The sequence below is a fragment of the Phascolarctos cinereus genome, unplaced genomic scaffold (genome assembly GCF_003287225.1).
Source record: "Phascolarctos cinereus isolate Bilbo 61053 unplaced genomic scaffold, phaCin_HiC Scaffold_1;HRSCAF=81, whole genome shotgun sequence".
Taxonomy (NCBI): domain Eukaryota; kingdom Metazoa; phylum Chordata; class Mammalia; order Diprotodontia; family Phascolarctidae; genus Phascolarctos; species Phascolarctos cinereus.
The window spans coordinates 242,527,119-242,535,436 of NW_027555514.1; the positions used below are offsets into that span (position 1 = coordinate 242,527,119).

At 37.3% G+C, this 8,318-nt stretch overlaps 1 long non-coding RNA gene across 1 annotated transcript in view; it reads left to right on the forward strand.

Moving 5' to 3' along the window:
• Window positions 1-8,318, forward strand: part of LOC144454431 (uncharacterized) — a 29,400-nt gene that overhangs the window by 15,570 nt on the left and 5,512 nt on the right. The window contains exon 2 of the long non-coding RNA XR_013482780.1: window positions 5,685-5,737. This is a non-coding gene — a long non-coding RNA (uncharacterized LOC144454431). The remainder of the gene's footprint in view (window positions 1-5,684; window positions 5,738-8,318) is intronic.

An 8,318-nucleotide genomic window follows, 5' to 3' on the forward strand; every position in this document is an offset into this window, starting at 1 on the left:
ATTGGTCTTTATGCAGCTTACCCTCAAGCGTTCCTTGTGTTGCCCCTTCAAGGAGGACATGTCTAATTATTTTTGCCATTTTTTTATACATGTAATTCCCCTTTAAATAGTTGAAAAACTCAAACCACTTCTATACAAACGGCTCTACTCAGAAGCAATAAAAACATTTACTTATTAGCTGTGTGACCCTGGGCAAGTCACATAATCCTATTGCCTAGCCGGAAAAAAAAAAAAAACCCAAAATATCATTTACCTTCTAACCCACCTCAGATAGGAATTATCACTACAGAATAGAAGCCGGATGCTCAATCAGTCACTTACTTTCCCCTTGCCCTGAGGTTCAATATTTATTAATTTATTAATTTATATTTATTAATTTATAAATCAAGAAGCAGCAGCTATACATATAAACCACATAATCAGACAGGTTCTTTCCAGTTCTAGGTTTCTATCATGTAAAACCAAGGGAAATTAGCTAGAAGCTATTAGCCACTATAAAATGATGTGTTTGGCTTGACGATGGCTGTCTTCCTAAAATAAATTTTTTTCCTCTAAACAAATTTTAAATTGAGTAGTAGACAGTATGCTGGGTATGAAAACTTGAGTTGGATTTCTGCCTTTGACATTGCGGCCACGGGCAAGTCAGTTAATAAACCCCGAATCCATTTGCTCATCTGAAAAAAGGGAAATATAGGCACCTGTATAATACGACCTATTATTTACTGGGTTGTCACAAGGCTCAAAAATGGCACATCAGATTTTACTATGACAGTTCACAATCCACAAAGCTTCCAAAATAGCTTCATATTACCCTAACAGCAGTGGCACTCCATGCTAGGTGTTTCCTGATCCCTCAACTTTTATGTCATGCACCACATATAAATGGACCAAAAAATTATAGATTATCCCCATTGCCTTACTAAATTTCCTTATCTATTTGTGCCTTCCTGTTCTCCCCCGCCCCCCCCCAGGACAAAAGCTTCTGTTCTGTAGTATTATATTGGATGTTTCCATTTAATAAACATACAAATGTCTATAGGTGAGGAGAGGAGATAAAGTTTAGATCAGGGGTAGGGAACCTGCAGCCTCGAGGTCACGTCACCTTCTAGGTCCTTAAGTGCAATCCTTTGACCGAATCCAAACTTCACACAACAAATCCCTTTAATCAAAGGATTTCTTCTGTATAACTTGGACTCTGTCAAAAGGCTGCACCTGAGGACCTAGAAGGTCACATGTGGTCTCAAAGGCCAAAGGTTTCCCATCCCTGATTTAAATGGTTCCTGCCCTCAGACAGCTTGCAGTCCAACCCTTTATGACACCATTTGGGGTTTTCTTGGCAGATACTGGAGTGGTTTGCCATTTCCCTCTCCAGCTCATTTTACAGATGAAGAACCGAGGCAAACAGGGTTAAACTGACTTGCCCAGGGTCACACAGCTACTAGGTATCTGAGGCCACATCCGAACTCAGGAAGATGGGTCTTCCCGTCTTCAGGCCTGGCATTCTATTCACTACACTAATAAAGGAGCTAGGGAATTATTGAACTGATAATCTGAAGATGGGAGGGGATGGGATCACGGGGTTTGCTTTGGTGAGGCGTCACCTCACTATCAGAACCTCCAGTAAAGGTGTCTGGGAACAAATAAAAAGAGAAAGTTCACAGAGGATAGCCTGCTTGTATTTTCTGAAAGGTGTAGCAAAGTGAGGAGGTGGAAGATGTGGAACGCTTGAGAAGGCTTTAAGAGCCTTGGTGGGAAGAGTGATAGACAATCAGTGAAGGCTCAGATGGATAAGTGTACCCAGTCAGCATGGTTCTCCCACTTCTCCAGGTCTATGTAGGGCTGACTTAGGTAAGAAAACTTACTAGCATTTTGCACTAATGCAGGATTGGGTTTTGGCAGTGACAATTTAACTACAATATCAAGATTGAGAAGAAAGCAAAGTGATCAGAACCTAAAACTATGGCTTGAAAAAAGAACTGATGAGTGGCTGTGATTAGAGGTCACAATAAGGAGAAACAGGTTTAGACTAAGATGATCAGCTAAAGGAATGCCAATAATTTTTAACCAGGAAATTGAAAAGATCTATGGTGTGATAATGTGACAATGGCATAATTAAATTGAGGACTTGGGATATTATCCCAATATTCATGATGGGAATCCCCTCAAGCACTCTGGAATTATGCCCAAAGAGTTATTAAACTGCCTATATATCCTTTGACCCAGCAATACTACTAGGTCTGTCTCTAAAGATGATCATGGAAAAAAGGAAAAGAACCTGTATGTTCTAAAATATTTATAGCAGCTCTCTTTGTGGTGGCAAAGAATGGGAAATTTCAGGGATTCCCATCAATTGGGGAATGGCTGAACAAGTTATAGTATATGATTGTGATGGAATGCTGCTGTGCTGTAAAAAAAAATTATGAACTCGGTGATTTTTAGAAAAACATGGATAGACTTGCACAAAATAATAGCAAAATAAGCAGAACCAAGAGAATGCTGTATAAACAGCAATACTGTTTTAAGAACAACTTTGAGCAACTAAGTCATTTTGACTATTAAATACCCAAATTAACTACAAAGGACATATGAAGATGCTACCTGCATCTAAAGGAAGAACTGATAAACAGATGTATAAAATGATTTTATATATACAATATGTGTCTAATGGTAATCATCTCTAGGGTGTGGGGAACGACCCTAAGGGAGAAAAAAAGGGACAAGCTATACAATAACTTTAATAGATTTGCAATTTCACATGCAATCATCTTTTCCTATATTAATTAATGTTATGGAAATGCTTGTTTTAAGTTCAGAACAAATTTAAAAAAAAACAGTTCAAGAGGAAAGGAACACTGATTCAGGTAGTGAACTCCTTAAGAAAGGGAAAATAATGATTTGCCATAATTTGGATTGGGTAATTTTGATAGTGAACTTCACTGGGGAAGAGATTATTCAGATAATCACAATGTTGTGTATTGTAACTGAAGCAGTCATTGAATAAAGACGATATCGGGATCAGATACAGGAGCCAGCAGGGACACCGAAAGAGGTTTCTTGTTCAGCCACTTTTCAGTCGACTCCAACTATCGGTGACCCCATTTGGGGTTTTCTTGGCAGATACTGGACTGGTTTGCCATTTCCTTCTCCACCTCATTTTACAGATACAGAAACTGAGGCGAAGTAAAGTGACTTGCATAGGGTCACAAAGCTAGTGTCTGAGGCCAGATGTGTACTCTGGAGCATGAGTCTTTCTGCCTCCAGGCCTGGCACTCTGCACTATGGTGCCACCTAGCTGAACAAAGTGAGGCTCAGAGGTGCCTTGCCCCCCGTCACACAGACACTGACAGGTCATTTTGACTGTCACTGAAATTTTGGGGGAATGAAAAGTGAAAAAAGTTTTAAGTCTTTGGGTAACACACAGCTTGGAAACTGAAAGCAAGTTCTGTAGGTTGAAAATTATTCTGGGTTGGTAGATACCTTCATTACATTTATAAAATACTCATAGATAGCTCCCTTACGCAATTCTATGCTGACAAAACTCAGGAAAAAGGCACAAATGTATCATGTCATGCTGGTGGATTGGTGGCTGCTGCTACAAATACATGGCATGTCTGATACCTGTGGTTCTAGGCCAAGAACACAATGCAAATAAGGATGTGCCTTACTGCATAGGATTTTTGGAATTCAGCCTCCTATAAACTTAAATGGAAGGCAGTCTTACTAAAGGAAGTATGCATACTCAGGGGGTGTGTGTGTGTGTGTGTGTGTGTGTGTGTGTGTTGTGTGTGTGTGTGTTGTGTGTGTGTGTGTGTGTGGTGTGTGTGTGTGTGTGTGTGTGTGTGTGTGTGTGTGTGTAGCTGTTACTAAACTGAAACCCTTTTTACCTCAAATTACAATTCTTGTGACTCTCTTTTGCCTCCCCTCCTGCATTCTAATTTAAAATGCCAAATTAAAGTTTTGTTCAAACTCACTTCAAAGCTATTTCCCTTAGCAATGGAAAAAAGCCATTTGGAAGATAAAAGTAAAATTCTTCAGAGCACTTTGTTGCTTAACTAGACAATATATTACAATTTCAATCTTGTGCCTTGCACTTCTAGAATGCTAGGAAGACCTGTTTCTAAAACTGTGACAGTGCTAAATTGGGCATAAGGAACAATTACTTGTAGTCCCTAGCTCCTATGGCTCAGATTCTGTCTTTAACAGATAAAACACGACCCTGGCTAACCTACACTTTGCCATCCCATTCGGTTATCACTGTCCTAGAAAACTGACACATCAACACGCATCAGGTTAGAGGGCTTTTCTGTACACAAACAGAAAGTTTGTGGGCTTTCTTCGGGGCTAACACCGTACTCTACATGCACCACTCTTCCCAACAAATCTGTGGCATTTGGCAGATGTCATCTTCCCTCAAACCTTCTCTGCCTAAAGCCAATGTGAAGCAGTAGACCTCAGCCCTGCCTACATAAGACAGGTGAAAGTCCAATCATTGAAGATAAAGCCTGACTGCGGCACATCTTCTGCCTCATTTCCTGGTGAGGCTTCTACTAGCCATAAGAAATTTTATTAGGAAAGGATTAAGATCTATGCACCGTATTTAATTTCCCCTGGATACAGTGGTGAGTTTAATCAGAAAATCACTAATTTTAGAAAGCAACAGTTAACTTAGTAGTAACAACTAGTGACACCAAATGCATGCCATTTAGGTATATTTTAACTGACTATATTACAATCAAAAGAAATAGTGAACAGAAACAAAGATTACTATTAGCAAGGACTACTTTCAATTTGAGATTGACATTTCCCTACAGCAGGGATTAACTTATCATGGATCCTTGAGGAAATCTGATGTAGTCTATGGCCTTCTCAGAAGGTGTTTTTTTTTAAAATGCACAAAATACATAACCTCAAAAAGGAAACCAATTATACTGAAATAGTTATCAGCTATTATAAGAAGTTCACACAGACTTCATGTTAATTGAAGAACTCCTGTCCTAGAGAAAGGTGGGCAGGGGTTACACCAGATTTCTTCTACATCCATTTTTCATGGATTCTATCTAAAGGTAAATATATTTTTTAAAAAGTACAAAACAAAAAATATAGTACATTATCCTTATCTCCAATAATGCATTCAGTACAGCTTAACAAAAAGAATTAGCTATAAAAATCAATGAAGAACTTAAATGTTAGGATCTGCTGGCCGGAGGTCTGTCTGGCCTGGGGGTTTAGCTGTGGGTGTGATAAAGAGTGGACTAAAAGCAGTAGAGATACATTTGATAAAGCAACAACTACAGTAAGAACTAGATTGATCTACTAACACCAAAGTTAGCACACAGATGAAACACAAAGATTACACTTAGATTTATAGATATATATGCAAGAGAGATAAAATTCCTAAGAAAGAGTATCAATATCAACTGAAGCCTCAATGAGAAAGCTTTATGTATGGTTACAGTAATGTGATTTTAAATTTAACTCACTCTAACTATTCAGAAACTTTCCAACAACATTCAGTGCTGCAATTATAAGTTAACCTCAAATTGCACACCCTAAACAAAACTGCCAACATTTGAGGTGTAGGGAGAGGGGAATAATTGGGTTGGGTTTTCAGAATTCCCTTAAAGTTCCTTCCATCTTTAAATTCTACATTTAAATATTTATCAACAATATCCTTTTGTCCACAGCAGTACTGTAGACCCTGGAAAAGGAAGATCCTTGCCCTCAGTGACTTTATGGTGTAAGTATATATTAGTGTGATCTCTACTAACAGAGTACTCCTACCTCCAATTTAATCTATTAATCTGGAAAAAAATCCAGGGATTATAGCCATCAATCCAAATATAAGAGAAGCAAGAAAAACATGACTGAAAAGTAAAGTAAATAGGTTTTATCTGCCAAATTTTCCACTCCACAAATATCTATAGGGCAAAGCTAAAAGTGAACATTGGAAATACCAATGTCTGGTAAATGACACATTCCTAGTCTTTGACCTTTTCCCCAAGGGCAAATTTTAATGTCTGGATTCTTATACTAATAAACAAAACTGCCAGTATACCACTCAGGTCAAACCCTTTCCTTTCATAAATTCTACCACATCTCACGCAAAAAAAGGTTTATCTCCAGAGTGCTTAGCACAGTAGTACTAAAAAGAATTCGAACAAAACTTAATTCATAATTACTTCATCAGTAAAACAGATTTTAAAATCCAATTGTTTTTTTTTTAAATTAACAAAGGGCAGGTTTTTTCTAAAATCATTTCAAGAATGCCATGCTCTATATTCAGTCTGTCCTACTCCTACAGAGTAACATTTAGTCTGAGCAAAGATCTAATTTTATCACTTCAAAATGGAGAATGCTAAATTTTGTTTTACATGAACTAACAAATCCTAATACCAAAGATTTTTTTTTAAAAAAAGGCATCAAATACTCACATATTAAATGGTTTAATATATATTAAATGGATAGGGATGGAAATGTTTCAGCCAGCCACAGCTCAAGTTTTACTTACAAGAATGGGAGTTGTATCTTATTTAAACCAAGAAGAGCACCACATTTACACTCTCCTATACGTAGTTAGATGTCAACACTGAAAGTTCAGTTATCGTTAGTGCCCCACTGTAATCACCAACCAACCACTTTCCTATATACTATTCATAGTGCAATGAAAATATTTCTACCGAAGAACGGAATACCCTTACAAGGAAACAGCCAGTTTTTTTAGGGCTAAAAAGGAAACAAGAGAAAGGTAGAATCCCATTTTAGCAAATATAGTGAGGTAAGTTCGACACACACCAAGGCTATTTCCATGCCATAGAAATGCATAGAATACTGCTTTGTTGATTTGGATACTAGTTTTGTTCAATGAGAAATCCACATAGCAAACATATCAGTCTTTATGAAGTTGGCAGTCAATTAGAAAGTGTTGTTATTCATATATAAAAATATAAATATCAGTATACAACAACAAACATGCAAAATGTTATGTTGGTTGTTCAGAGTTCTTAAAAGAATAAAAATGAATTGTTTCCTGGCTCCCAGTGGCTGGGCTGGTGGGGACTATAAAATGAAAGTTAAGACAAATCATATACTAGCAGAAATCTCAGGACACAAACTTCCTTAAATACCTCTGAAATGCTGTGAATTACCTTCTGAACTATGGCAGTTCAAAGCAACTTAGAAGTCCTAACATTTTGTAGGCCCTCCCAGCTTAAGTAGGTAACAAGAAGCCAGGAAACATTATTTCCGTCACATTTCTCCCTTGCTCAACATAGAAAAGCCCAAATCATTACCAACACAACATTCTGAAAAACACGTCAAAATTTATTAATAATTTTTGAATACATTTCAAATATAATTTCAGCAGAAGGAAATAATGGTATTATTTACCCTCTCAGGTTCCAGTGAGTTCAGGAACATTTCTTTCAGAACACCTACCCCTCCATTATTTGGTCACTACACAAATGTGGCATATCCCTGACAATTGCTTCATGTAACTAAAAGCAAATAACCATTTAATTCCTCCATTTCTAGCAATAAATTTTTTTCAAAAAGGGTTATATAAAACATAGCAAATTTTGATATTCCTTAAAGTTCACTCAAATGGGATTCTACCTGTTGAAGAAAAACAGAAAGGCAAGAAAAAAGCAATCAAGATAGGGTACAGAGGAAAAAAGCGAGATCAAATTTAGATCAGCAAAATCAACCTGACAGTAAAAATAACAAAGGACAAATAAGAGGTTTAACGCAAAGGTATTTCCACAGCAAATTTTCATACAGTAATTCAATGTGTTCAGTTAAGGATTTCCAGAAGTTATAATTAAATGTTCTGAAGTGAAAAATGGATGACACAATGCAAATACCAACTGTTTTCTGCATATTACTCCAAATCATGCTGGGGGGAGGGAGGAGCACAAGAAGTTATATCATCTCTAAGAATGAAACAAATATAATCATCTTAAATTCTTGGCATTCCCTTTTTTTTTGGAATTCACTAGTGGACAAGATCAAATTCACCATCAAGCCTTGAAATAAATCAGCCCGTCTCCCTCAAATAACAGTAATTAGCCTGAGGTATTTTAGTATGGCTCTTACTTTCCCAACTTTCTTGGAAAACAAATGCATTACTGCCATTAAATCCAGAATCCCCAGATGCTTTCATACAGCCCAGAGTCCCAATTCTAGCAGGAGCCATAAAGATCTGCCATAAGAATGTCTCTTGTACAAACCTAAGATAGAGGTACTAACCATTGGTTTTCCAGTCTGGAAATTATAACCCTGGTTCAAACAGGGTGCTAAATATAACACATACACAATAAAGG